Source organism: Cetorhinus maximus, chromosome 26, assembly GCF_964194155.1.
Source record: "Cetorhinus maximus chromosome 26, sCetMax3.hap1.1, whole genome shotgun sequence".
NCBI lineage: Eukaryota > Metazoa > Chordata > Chondrichthyes > Lamniformes > Cetorhinidae > Cetorhinus > Cetorhinus maximus.
The window spans coordinates 5,791,747-5,806,198 of record NC_135904.1 but is presented as its reverse complement, the minus strand read 5'-3'; positions in this window follow the sequence as shown (position 1 = coordinate 5,806,198).

Sequence of the window (14,452 nt, the reverse complement as noted above, 5' to 3'; positions counted from 1 at the left end):
CAACTAAGGGGAACAGCTGCTCCCTATCCACCCTGTCCATGCCCCTCATAATCTTGTACACCTCGATCAGGTCGCCCCTCAGTATTCTCTGCTCCAATGAAAACAGCCCAAGTCTATCCAACCTCTCTTCATAACTTAAATGTTTCATCCCAGGCAACATCCTGGTGAATGTAATGCAACATTGAATGAAGTGATTAAATGCTCATTTTTAGGCAAAGGCAAAATGGGGAGTAGAGATGTATTAACTAACACTTGTTTTATTCAGTGCATTCACGATAACATGACTAACATCATCAGAAGGTTAGGCATTGAGAAGTGCACAAACTAATTGGGTAGATATTATGAATTGCCTGTCTAGTATCATTCCAGGCAAAACATAGCTTAAGTGTTTCATAGTATTAAAGCAGTAGCTGAATTTTCTCTGATTACAGGTTCAATGTTCAAGATTAGCAAGTGGCTTAGCAAGGTTACAATTACAGGTTTGTTCAATGTATCATTGATAAGCTTCCAATTCATAATATCTACCCAAGTATTTTATGCACTTCTCAAGGTATAACCTTCTGATGATATTAGTTGTGTTATCATGAATGTGCCAAATAAAACAAGCGTTAGCTAATGCATCTCTACGCCCCAGCTAAGCTTTTATCTGGGGTTATTCAGGCTATTCTTTATGATATACATACAAACGCACAGCCTTACTTGTTTAGTAGATTTAAAACTTCAACTGGAGTCCTCAGCTTCACTTGTGGGATGTCTGTAGTTGCTGTCTGCTCATCATTGTCTTCTTCGGTCATCTTTTAGTTCTAGTTTAACTAACCTCACACGTAAATTCTGTTAATTGTTATGGGGTTATTTGCTTGCTTTATACTCAGAGATTTGAGTTGTTACTTGCAATGCATTTTATAAGTTTGTTGCTGTCAAATTTATTTTTAAAAAAAATCTCCTGTCTTAACCTTCTAATTCTCACTCATAAAACCTTCTTTGTTCTGGAGAGCCTGCGTCCAACTGTCTTACACTTTCTTTAATATTCCTTTTTTCTGAAGCATTCTGACATGGGTATAAAATAGGTGACCTTTTTATACATTTAATTTAGCAAGACAAATCCCATCTCAGGGAATAGAATTATTCGTGACCAGCCAAGGTGATTAATTCTGTCACTTGGAGCCATTTTAAGGTGTTATTCAATTAGGCGGATACTTGTCAGGGCCTATAATGGTGAGATTTTAGTTAATTTAATGAAGGTCAACCTTCTGATTACATGCATCACCGCTTTCCTCTCCCAACACCTGAACTATGATAACAGGACACCCTGATTTGATAGAAATCTTCCTTTAAAATTCTCTTATCAACTTATATAGAATGACCCATTCATATTGGTGACCTTGACATCATAATGCCTACTCAGCACCAGTCCTATTTGCCTTAGTTTTCCCATTATTAGCCCATAATACAACTGTATTGTCAGTAATGTGTTTGTCTGGCCTCCATGTTGCAATATAACAGAAAGACACTTTGGAAGCTTCAGTGAATTAAATAAATAAAACTTGCATTTATATAGTGCCTTGACACGTCAAAACACCTCAAAGGCTTTAGCAGATATTTTGATTTGCATGAGTGAGTGCTGCTCTGTCAAGTACTCCTACGACATATACAGTACAGCTAAATGCGGAGAAAGAAACCCTTTTGCACTGCTACAACCCCCAGTGCCCACACTAACCATTCTATGGTCCCTCCACATGTCAATTAATTCAGAATTTGGGGCAGTTTTGCTTTTTGGCACAAGGCACATTATTGAGCCTGCTCAAAACCCATTTCACATATAACCCTTGAAGACACTTTTAACCCACCCATCTGGGCTTGCTGTGAACTCAGGTCCCAGAGGCGAAGGTCAACGGCGCAGCCACAGTCCCCAGAAGGGTATTTCAGTGCTATTTTGCAGCGAATTAACGATGCTTACTTCTTTGACGCAATGGCTTTCCATCTGTTCCTCTCAATTAAACATCCACCTGTCTCTTTAGGCTTATTGAGCTTCCACAATTCAAAGGGTTTCTACAGAAGGCATTCTAAATGATGCTTGTTCCCTCTAGAAAACTATTTCACAATGGATGCTGCCTCACTTATCCTTCAAAGTACCACCCCCTATTTACTGCTAACACATTGGATGCAAATCTTAGGGAGGCAGAGGCAGCAATGGGCCAAGCACAATCTTGGCCAGGTATCAAGTGTTCTGCAACTGGCAGCAGCAGCATACCAGGTGTTCTGTATGCACCTCACATTGGTAACCGTAGAAACAATGATTGCTGTTGTCTCCCACCGTAACATCACAGAATAAATGATGATTGTTGTGGCATAGTAGGAGCAAAGCAAAGGTGAGCTTGAGCAGAGATTTTGCAAAGACTTCAGCAGGAAATTCTCTGGAGGTGTCTTTTCTCTGTTAAGTGCACTGCAATATGTTGCAACCATGACTGTTGTCTGTCCTTGCTGTGAGAATAGCAACCCATCGTCATTCTGATTTTTTTGGTGAATTCTTATGATCATCAAGGTGAGGGATGATATTCCTGGGGAATGGGATATTTTCTCAATCGCAGTGCCCAACGTCAGCATCAAACCCTCCGAACTCAAGAGCAGGAGAAGGTGAGATACAGAGTAAAGCTATTCTGTCACAAAAACATGCCTCAGCTGCAACCTCAGAAAGGTACACCCTTTCTGTACCGGAAAAGGAAAGTAAATGGGGGTTGGAGGGTACGGGGGGGAGAGGAGTGGGGAAAGTCACAATTCTCTCTACACTCCTCATGTCTTTGTTGCACAACAAATTAGGCCCATGCAGGAAAGTTGGGTTTGTGAAAGCTCCCGGCCACTGTCACCTTTAACACAAGACTGTGCTGTAAGACTAGGAAATAGGTTTAACAAATCATCAAGCAAGAGTGTCATTGATGGAGGAAACCTCCCAGGATCCAAGCACTGGACAATGCTGTTCTTGAGTTCAAAGAAACTAATTTCAGTGAATTGAAGAGTCATGGGATCACAGCACAGAAGGGGACCATTAGCCCATTGTGCCTGTGCTGGCTCTTTGAAAGGGTTATCCAATTAGTCCCACTCCCCTGCCCTTCCCCCATAACCCTGAAAATGTTTTCTTTCCAAATATACATCCAATTCCTTTCTGAATCCACTCCAACACCCATTCAGGCAATGCACTCCATTGGGTCTGAGGTTCTCTTTTGAAAGCCACAATTGAATTTTCCTCCACTACACTTTCAGGCAGTGTATTCCAAATCCTAACCATTCACGGCTTAAGAAACACTTTCCTCATGTCGCCATTTCTTCTTTTGCCAATCACCATAAATTTGTGTCCTCTGGTTCTCGATCCTTCCACCAGTGGGAACAGTTTCTCCCCTATCCACTCTGTCCAAGCCCCTCATGATTTTGAACACCTTTATCTAATCTCTTCTCAGCTATCTGTTCTCCAAGGAAAACACCCTCAGCTTCTCCCATTAATCCATATAAGTTACCTTTACTTTCCCTCCATATAGATTCTGACAGTGTGGGCTGGACTTTATGAGGTGCCGTGGTCCCTGTCCACCTGGCCTTAAAGAAGTCAGGAGGAAGCACACCCAGGTGAAGAATGGCTGCCCTGGTTGGCTGCTTTAGACTGGGAGCGGAATTCCTGCCCTTTAGGGACAGGAGGTCCTGCCTCAGAGCGGTGGCCTACTGGTACCACACCCTGGGGCTTGAGGAGGCTGGGTCACGTTGTAAGTATTTGGGGGTCTCGACAGGTGCCAAGCTGGCAGGCCCTGGGTGTGGGCCTCTCCTGCCAAGGTTAAACCCTGACAATGGTGGAATGCGGCCCTGAAGTGGGCTTTGCCTCTAAATAAAATTGCAGGGGAGGCAGAGGTGGACGGGTAGGTAGCTGGTAGGCCACCTGTTGGATTTTACATAACCCCCAACCCTCCACCTTTAAACCTGCCAGTGGGCAGCATAAAATCCAGCCCAAAACCTTTGATCCTGTACCTGGCTGGTGCTGATGCAGAGTTTTAAAAATTCTTTCTCAGGAAGTAGGCATCACCAGCAAGGCCGACATTTATTGACCGTTCCTAGTTGCCCTCGAGAAGGTGGGAGAGAGACCGCTTTCTTGAACCGCTGTGGTGAAGGTGCTCCCACAGTGCTGTGAGGGAGCTCGAGGATTTTGCCTGGGAGTGCTGGAACCTTTTAGCACTGTAGCTGGACCTGATCTTCGAGTACCTGTTGTGGGCACGGGGTGCCTTTCAACAGGAACACTATTGCCCACTGCCAAAGGCTTTCACCCCAAAAGCCACAAATTAATTACCACAGTTATTTTAACTTATTATCTGATATCAATTGGCATCCTAGCCTTTACTGGTGCCAACTACTGCACTGACATTATATTAAAGTTTATATCGGCACTAGGTGTTTCTGGTAGTCATTTTATTCCCAGCGGTTTTGTCAAAAGTGTTTTATAGCTGTTTAGTACAATCTCTTATTAAAGGTGACAGTGGCTGGTAGTTTTCACAAGCCCAATTTCCCTGTACATAGACAAGTTGTTCTGCAACAAAGGTTAAGCCATCATTGCCAGCTGTCACCTTCAAGGAGGTTAATCTGCTAATAATTAATATATGATTGCCGCCCATCCATTGATCTGAGCTGGAGTATCTTCCCTTTTGTTGTGTTATGTTCTCTTGTGGGGAGGAGGAAGGGGGGAGGGGAGAAATTCACTGCAACCTTCAGTTTTACTTCTCTCTTTGCTGTGTTGCAAATCCTGCTCTCCTGGGGATACCAGCGTGGGGAATCTCTGGCTGACTGCTGTCATCATCTGATTACATGGGTAACGTTAACTGATTCATCAAAAGAGCTGCTGATAACTGGATTAATTTCATGGGCTGTGTAATTTATCAACCATTAGACATTCTCATTCTCTTGATGGCATCTTAAGAAATGCGAACACTTCTACATATGGAAAGAAAAAGGAGAGAGAAAATAGTGTTGCTTTGGGAAAAGAAAGAAAGCGAGACAGCAGTTATGAATTACGCAAATGTTACTATATTATAAATGCAAGACTTTCTTTAATTTCTTGTTGGCATGTGAGCTATTGATTGCCCATCCTCAATACCCTGAGGGCATTAAGAGAACTCTATTGCCCGTATCCCATTCAACCATCATCCCGGTCCATACATACCTACATTGGCTCTCAGTCTGGCAACTCCTTGATTTTAGAATTCTCATCCTCGTTTTCAAATTCCTTCCATTTCCTTGACCCTCCCTTTCTCTGCCCTCCTCCAATTCTCGCTCTTGCGCATCCTGATTTTTATTGTTTCACCGTTGGTAGCTGGGACTCCAGCTGTTTAGGTTCTGAAATTTCCCCCCTAAACATCTTAGCTTCTCCAACTCTACATTGCTTTTTAAAGCCCACCATTTTGACCAAGCATTCTGTCACCTGGCCTATTATCTCCTTATGTGGCTTGGTGTCAAAATTTGCTTGACCCCTTTGCAGTGCCTTGGGACATTTGACTATGTTAAAGATGCCATATAAATGCAAGTTGTTATTGTGACACTGCAGTCTCATGTAGGCTATACCATGTAGGGATGGTAGGGCATTAGTCAACCACAACAATCTTGCTGCCTTCACGATTATTGTTAGATTTATTGAATTCACTGTCGCAACATTCCCAGTTAATGTGTTCTTGTATGTAAACAACCTGGTTTTGGATGCTTGGACTATGTGGTGTTGTAGAGGGCCATACCAACAAGGGGAGCTCCATAAGGATAATTTCTTTGGCTTTGACACCCTACAGGGAAATTCACCGACTAAATTCAAGCACATACTGCCAGAGCATCATGTACAGCATAATAGAATTTCCAAACTGTATTCTTGGTGGGCAAGACTCCTGTCAGGGGGAGTGAACCTCCTGTCAGGGGGGTGGATGGAAGTCAGGAAACTATCTTGCTTCCCTGCTCTGTGCTGAGTTAGCTGATCTCAGCGAGATGACGGTGCCACATTACAATTGGCTTTGGCCTGAAGAGAGATACTGAAGCAGTCCATGTCTAAATGCAGCAAGACCCAGACAATATTCAGGCTTGGACTGACAAGTGGCAAGTAATATCCGCGCCACACAAGTGTCAGGCAATGATCATCTCCAACAAGAGTGAATCCAACCATCGCCCCTTGATATTCAATGGCATTACCATCACTGGATTCCCCACTATCAACATCCTGGGAGTTACCATTGACCAGAAACTGAAGCCGTATAAATACTGTAGCTACAAGAACAGGTCAGAAGCTAGGAATTGGGCGATGAATAACTCACCTCCTGACTTCCCAAACCCTGTCCACCATCTACAAGGCACAAATCAGGAATGTGATGGAATACTCCCCACTTGTCTGGATGAGTACAGCTCCTACAACACTGAAGAAGCTGGACACTGTCCAGGACAAAACAGTCCGCTTGATTGGCATCCTCAAACATTCACTCCCTCCAACACTGACACACAGTAGCAGCAGTGTGTACCATCTACAAGGTGCACTGCAGGAATTTACCAAGGCTCCTTCGACAGCACCTTCCAAACCCACAACCACTACCACCTAGAAGGATAAGGGCAGCAGAAAGATGGGAATGCCATAACCTGCAAGTTCCCCTCTAAGTCACTCACCATCCTGACTTGGAAATATATCGCCGTTCCTTCACTGTCGCTGGGTCAAAGTCCTGGAACTCCCTCCCTAACAGCACTGTGGGTGTACCTACGCTACATGGACTGCAGCGGTTTAAGAGGGCAGCTCACCACCACCTTCTCAAGGGCAATGAAGGATGGGCGATAACTGCTGGCCCAGCCAGCAAAGCTCACATACCGTGAATGAATTTTTAAAAATGGGGGCGTGTTTTCCTTATATATTCAAGTATATTCAAGGTTGAGATAGACTCTCTTGCCGATTGAAAATCTGTCTAACCCTGCCTTGAATATATTCAATGCCCCAGCCTCCATTGCTCCCTGGGGAAGAGAATTGGACAGAATCTGAAAGAAAGAAATTCTCCTCATCTCCATCTTAAATGGGAGACCCCTTATTTTTAAACTGTGTCCCCCTAGCTCTAGGCTCTCCCACAAAGGGAAACATCCTTTTGTCATCCACCCTATCAAATCGCTCAGGATATTTTATGTTTCAATAAGATCATCTCTCAATTTTCTAAACTCTAATGGAAAAATCATTGGACAAAGGGGCAAAATAACTCTGACTGATGCAATTACTATGAATCATAGCTTGTCTATATCATTTTGGGATTGAGAGGCAATCAGCATTCCTTATTTGAGCTAAGTCAAGTTATAATGCATAACACAGTGACAGGAATTGCTAAAAAAAAATCACTTGAACATAAAATCATTTTGCACCAAGTTGAAAGTTCCTGTTCTCCATTAGACAAACATTGGCTCTCCCACCTCCCAACCCTCCCACACCCACCTCCCATCCTTCGAATTTTCTTTTTCCCTGGAGGTGTTGAGTTACTGGGGGCAATTTTGACCTAACCCGCCCAGTGGGAAACAGATGCAATCAGGTTGTCTGCCCACTTTGCATACAATTAATGTTCATGGTAATTAAAATTGGCCCATTCGGAATGTTAAACTTCCCATGGCAGCATTAAAGGAATTTCTCCCGGAACCCCAGCCAACATTCCTCCCTCAACCAAAAGCAGGTTCAATGGTGATTCATCTCCTTACTGTTTATGGTATTCTACATGAAATGAATTGGCTGCTGTGATTCCCTCCATAACAACAGTCACTGCACTTCACGTATGTGAATAGCTTTGAGCTGAGGATGAAATGGTGAGTTTGGGTTTTCAGTAAGACTAATCTTTCTTTTTTAATGAAGTATGCCAAACCCATTTAGCATTATACTTTGTGAAGACAATTTACACATTTATTACTTAAACCAAACATCTGTTCCTTTCAAAATTATTTTCTCGATTAAACTTGAAGCATCTGATTGTCAACATTCTCTGTTAGCCAATGACCCGGCAAAGCACTGATTTGCTCGTAGTTGATTGCAACCGATGTTTTTGAACCTGAATTTGGGAAGGACTGAAACCTCACTCACTCACTTTTCCAGAACCGCTTCACCCAATTCAGGGTCACGGGGAGTTGGGGCCTATCCCGACAGGCAATGGCAGTGGGCAGGGTATACCCAGGACATCACAGGGCCCACACTCACACGCACACCCTGGGTGTCAATTTACCGTAGCCAATCCACCTAACCAGCACATCTTTGGATAGTGGGAGGAAACCAGACCACCCGGTGGGAACCCATGCAGACACGGGGAGAATGTGCAAACTCAACACAGACAGACACCTGAGGTCAGAATCAAACCCAGGTCCCTGGCGCTGTGAGGCAGCAGTGGTAAAGCTCAGAAATCTAATCATGAATCGGTTACTCTCACCGGAGTAGAACCTCATCATAACATTGAAAAGGGTAAAAAAAAATCTCTTTTAAGGCTACCAAATGCTGACCAGGACACCAGGGAAAACTCCCGTGCTTTTCTTCAAAATAGCGCCATGGGATTTTTCACATCCACCCGAGCAGAGAGATGGAACCTCGATTTAACCCAGAGGGGGAAATTGGACCTGTTTTCATTTTGGATTCTCAGTGCCAACATCAAGAATGTGTAGTAACAACAGAAAATGCTGGGAAAACTCATCAGGTCTGACAGCATCTGTGGAGAGAGAAACAGAGTTAACTGTTTTTGTTTCAGATTTCCAGCAACTGCAGTATTTTGATTTTATCAAGAATGCGTAACATTGGTTAGATGCTGAGTGAAACCACCCCCAACAATGAGTTACACTTTCCAATAAGCAATGATAACACGCAAACTCTATAAATGCTCTACAACATTCTACTGTGCTATTTTTAGGCAGGTGTTAACCTGTTTAAAATTAAGGGATTAAAACCCATCTAAAAATAATGAAGAGGAATGTAGCATGTGTCTTGATCACTAACCTTGGAAGAGTGTGCCAACTGCCTCAGTGATACATCCCTCTATCTCGTAATGAACATCTATTTGTGCTCTTTGTGTGGGATAACCAGTTTTAGTTCCTCTTCGTGCAGCATCATGAGTGTTTATTTTTGTGCTGATGGTTCATTCATCACAACCAGCAGAGATACTGACTTTCAACTTACCTGGCTTGGTCCTAAGAGATGAAGTTCATTGTGCTGACCAATGCCACAATGAAGTCTCAACCCTCCCCATTAAAAATCCTACCATTTGATGGTGGAATGGAAATGAAGAAAAATGTGGGACTTAACACATTAAAACACAGCTAGAAAAGCGGACGATTTAAGCTGCAGGAATAGAGGTGGCAGGGATCAGGTCACTCAAAGCTCTGCACTCTCCGGTTATACCTCATGCAGAAGCCGATCATAGAGGAACACGAGTTGATAAAGAAGAGATTTGTTCTAGGTGCAGGAGGATACCAGAGGAAAATGCCTACAAAACCTTCAGGGGGAACAGGAGGAGAGGGTTTTGTTCAAGCAGCCAGTCAATGCTGCTGGACCATTTCCTATTATAGCAGAGATAGGATTTGTCGTGAGGTTTTACATTGTTTGCTGCTCTTGGTAGTTTCAAGAGCACTCATGTTTGCTTCCTGGAGATGTGAAAGGTCTCATTATACAGCCAGTTCCTAACATATACTGAGACATTCACTTCCATCTTTCTCCACATGTTGAACTACAGATCACAGCCAGGGTACCGAGTGGATCACAGCTGCTTTCCCGAAAGAAAGGGAGGGAATATGGGGTACTGAATGCCATTCATGCACAGCCAACTTCAGAATGGTTCTGGAGAAGGAGGGCTGGAACAGGTAGGGGGAGGGGGAAAAGAAAGAACACATTGAAGGTAGAAGAGTATAAGAGGGAATTTGAACTCCTGTACATCTGCTGCTTTTCGCTGTCATTCCAAAGCGCTTTTCAGCCAATGAAGCACTTTTGAATTTGATAGAGGTGGGGCATTGATCTCATGTTTGTGGGTCATTGCTGTGCACAAGAGAAATGAGATTATGACGGGTAATGTTTTAATGATGTTAGATTCGTGATAAATATTGGCCAGGACGTCAGGAATTCCGTTCCAGTGAATGCAGCAGAGACTTGTTTGAAAACTTTGCTGTCATTGATGTCCCTTCTCTTTTTCCATTGTTAAATTTTTTCAGTTATATTATCCTCTTCATTGTAGTCCCGCATTACTTCCTGTGACGTAAGTAGCCTGTGGATGCTTGACAATGGTTTTCCCTGCTCTTCTTCAAACATTTGCCATGGGATCTTTTACATTCTCTTGAGGGGGGAGATAGTGACTCAGTTTAACATCTCATCTGAAAAGCAGCACTTCTGACAGTGCAGCACTCCCTCAGTGATAGCCTAGTCTATGTGCTCAAAACTCTAGAGTGTGCATTGTACCCATAGCCTTCTGATTCAGAGGTGATAGTGCTAATATTAGGCCAAAGTATATGTACAAATATATCAGCTCTCATCTGTTATGAAGTTTATCACAAACTATTTTGACCACAAAATAAAGAAAATAAAGAGTTGCATTTATATAGCACCTTTCATGAACTCAAGACGTTCCAAAGCACTTTACAGCCAATTAAGTACTTCTGAAGTGTAGTCATGGTTATGATGTAGGAAATGCTGTTCAGATACAAAACAATTGCCTTGAATTTCCCTGCTCCCTTCCCTTAAGTGGGTCAGTGATTAAGTTCACTGCCAAGTTGGGACTGAGCTATTCAGACCTGGAAGGTCCAAGGAAGGTCCAATTTCTGACTTGTGCTGTGGTAGCCGATCAGAATTAAAGCGGAGTTCGAGGCTCCATGAAGGTGGAGAGAGAAAAAACATCCTGGGGTTTCCACATTACCAGACATGACATTCAGTGAGTACGTTGACTTAAGGAGAAGGCAAGGTAGGACTTGACTATGTCCTTAATAGTTGAAAGCCAATTTAGGCTCCTGAATTTAAAAAAAAATGGCCGCTTGAGTAAAGCCTAATTAGAACAGGCAATCTGAGAAGCAGGAGAAAATAAATAAATTGCACCCAAAACCAATGGATGTCTCTGTCTTAAAACCTACTCTTCAGCTGAATTGTATCTTCCTCGCTCCAGTAAAAGAGAATCAAAAAGCATCAATATGCAAATAGCCCTTCATGAGATGTAAATTTGCCTCAGGCTTCAGTTATTAAGGCAACTGGATAGGGTAAGGCAAGCAGACAGTGTGGTATCAACAACTCTGGTCCCTCCACCTTCAATTATTGCTGTAAGGACTTGTGTGGGAGGGAAGTGAGACACACTCAGAATTATTCATAGCTTCTCTTGACTGCAGCACAGATCTTAGGACTATGGCGTACATGGGGAAGAAGATATACACAAGCCATTGACTCAGCTGCAATTAGACTCCTGTGTTCCAGTCTGGCTTCTTCATGAATGCAATGGTCCAATGCAAACAATGCCTGTCTGCCCGAAGGAAAAATAAGGAACTATTGGGCTTGCTCACGATGAGTTTCTATCATGGCAAGCGTGCCTGTAATTCTGATAACCTCTGTCAGCAGGCCAGGCTATATGCTGGGCGTGCACCTACATAAAATTTACCAGGTTCCAGCTTCTACAGGTCCGGCTCTTTAAACCTGTAGAATGCTTTAGCCGATGGCGCAGAACATATGTGTGTGTCTGGATTGATTTGGATATGTGATTATCAAGCTTGTTCTTTAATCAAAAGTGTTTCCCACTTCCCACTCGTTTACCTCAGTTAGTCGACTTTCAATGATCTGGCCTGTCGACACCAGAAGATGCTGTGAGTCAGTCAATGGCAGCCAAGTTAAAAAACCATTTCCATATCATTAACCTTCCTATTGTGAAGTACATTGTAAGGCCAAGATCCAGATTGAGAGAGCAGGCTGCCATTCAGCTGCGCGAGAGAAAGAAGAGTTAATTCATCCTCGACATTGTGCTCATTTCCCGCATGAGCAACCGGGAATATTGAAAGGAATTGTGCCCGGTTATTCTGGACATTTAATCTTGTGTAAAACAAAATGTCACCTGCACGCAGATTGAAACAGTCAGTTCCCAAACTGGAAGATAAAGTGAACGTGTGAGCTGGGAGATGGGGGGTGGAATGTGGTTCAGAGTGGGTTGGCTTTCACCTCGGAAGGGGGTGTACAGAGGGGAGTGCTGAGGGTGGCACAAAAGCACTTTTAAAATTTTAGCGTGAAACGTGTACAGTTTTATAATTTAGACGGCGGGGCGTCTGTGCTTACTAATCCATTTGAAAAGGGGTCCTCTAACCAAAAGAGTTTGAGAACCATTGGACTGAAACGCTTGATCGGATTTTTTTTTCCCAGTCTCTCATCTCACTCTTGCCAGTTGAGAGAACGAAGCTGATCTCAGCAGTGTTAGGAGAGTTAATATTGGTCACTGTGCCTCTTAACTATAGAGCAGAATTCTCCCGCCCGGGACTAAGTCCCGCAGCGATGGTGGGGGTGGGGAGTGTCTCCCACTGCAGAGGCCGTCAGGAAATCATGTCACACCTTCCGGCCCCAACGCAATTAACTGTGCATCCGGGGGCTTTGCGCCATCTTCTGTTGCGGGGCAGGCTTGATGGCGCGCGTCCCGCCGTCATATCCGGGTGCCATATTTAAAAGGCGCCCGGATATCCACAATGTCTGACCAAAAACAGAGAGATGCCTGCTAGGTCATCCGTCGGCCCAGCTCCGACATGTAGTGACCCCTCCCTGCGTGTCCTCGTGGACCATGTCGAGGGTCACAGGAATGTGCTGTACCTACCTGATGGGAGGAGGAGACCAAGCAGTGTTACCAACGCTGCATGGGCACAGGTGACCGATGCTGTCAGTGCCCAGGGGGTGCACAAGAGGTCGGCAACACAGTGCCGGAAGAGGGTGAATGACCTTATTCACTCTGCCAGGGGGCAACCAGTTTTCAGGTCTCTGACAGAATTCGAGGAGAGGGCATCTGAGCTCACAGGAGTGGAGCAGGACGTAGCTATTGGCAATGGGAAACTCAGCCTGGGGCGTCCACCTAGTAAGAATTCATCCACTCAATGCAAATCTGAGGTCAAACGTGCCTCCATGTTGGAGACAGCTGATGTGGTTACTTGCACTCTTCTATCTCGCTTACAGGTGCCGCCAGGAAGAGACCAAGGCCTGAAAAGGAGGAGGAGAGGACTCTCTAACAGGCGCCAGCCCCAGCCCCAGCCCCAGCCCAGAGATATGCCAGAAGTGAGCAGAAGAGGAGAGCTCCACACCTGTAGAGACATCACTTGCACCCTCCACCAGCCCAGGAACACATGCCTCGGTGGGTACCAGTGTTAGTTTAGGAAGGGTCTCAGAATCTGGTGGTCATGTGTCTGCAGCAGGAGGAGGCAGCTTCAGCCGAGCTCCCTGGCTCTCGGAGGACAGCTGGGGAAATGGCATCTGTGAGACCTGAGTCAGATGTTGAAACTCTGGAATTGGCCCTTCTGACTCATGGTGAAGAGTCAGCAAGAGGCAGGGAACATCACACAGGGCTGTTGGAAGACTCAACAGATTGGCATGTGAGTTGGAGGAGTCCAACCGCCTGCTCTCTGATGAAGTGGTGCCCACATGTGCGTGTATGGAGGTCTCCGTGGGGAGGATGACAGACGCCATGGAGACCCTGGTCCAGCAGAACGTGGAGATGCGCACAGACCTGCACTCCATTGCGGGAGCCATTGGTGAGTTCCTGCAGTGGCAACGTGAGAGGGGAACAGGCCACCTCAACATCCCTCCAGGTGCCCCTTCCCCTCAAGGAGTCAGGCTGGGGCCCTTAGACACCCAAAGCAAGGAGGAGCAGCTGTGGGACACCTCTGGGCCATCCAATCAGGACTCTCAGAGGTTGTCTGCTCCCTCCAAATCTTTTTTGCCTGTGAACCCTTCGACCTGGTCCTCTGTCACTGTTGAGGGAGCAGCTGGCCCACAGGGGGACAGCCAAAGCAAGCAGAGGCCGTCCAGGCCTTGGCTCTCCAGAGGACAGCCGCTGAACTCATCAAAGGCAACAGAGCAAACAACTCCACACGCTTCCTCCATGCCTGCTGCAGCTGCCTGGGCAGCGCCTAGAATAAGTGATCGGCAATGTAAAATCACTGTCACTGTATTATATTATATATTAACTCTCACTAAATAAGGTCTGCTGTTGTCATTCAGCATCATTTTATAGGCTTCGTGAGACCTCCCCACCTCCCCCACCTCCCCCACCTCCCCCACCACCCCCACCACCCCCATCCCCCTCCAACACGATCAGTTCCTCTGCACACAGCCGAACCACATGTGATTCTGGGAGGAGAAGCGTGTGTGCGGCAGGGCCTTTCGGAGTCTTGTCCAAGCTCTCACCCACCCACGTGGATCCTTCATCCATCACACTCATCTCAGTGTCCTGAGCAGTTTCAG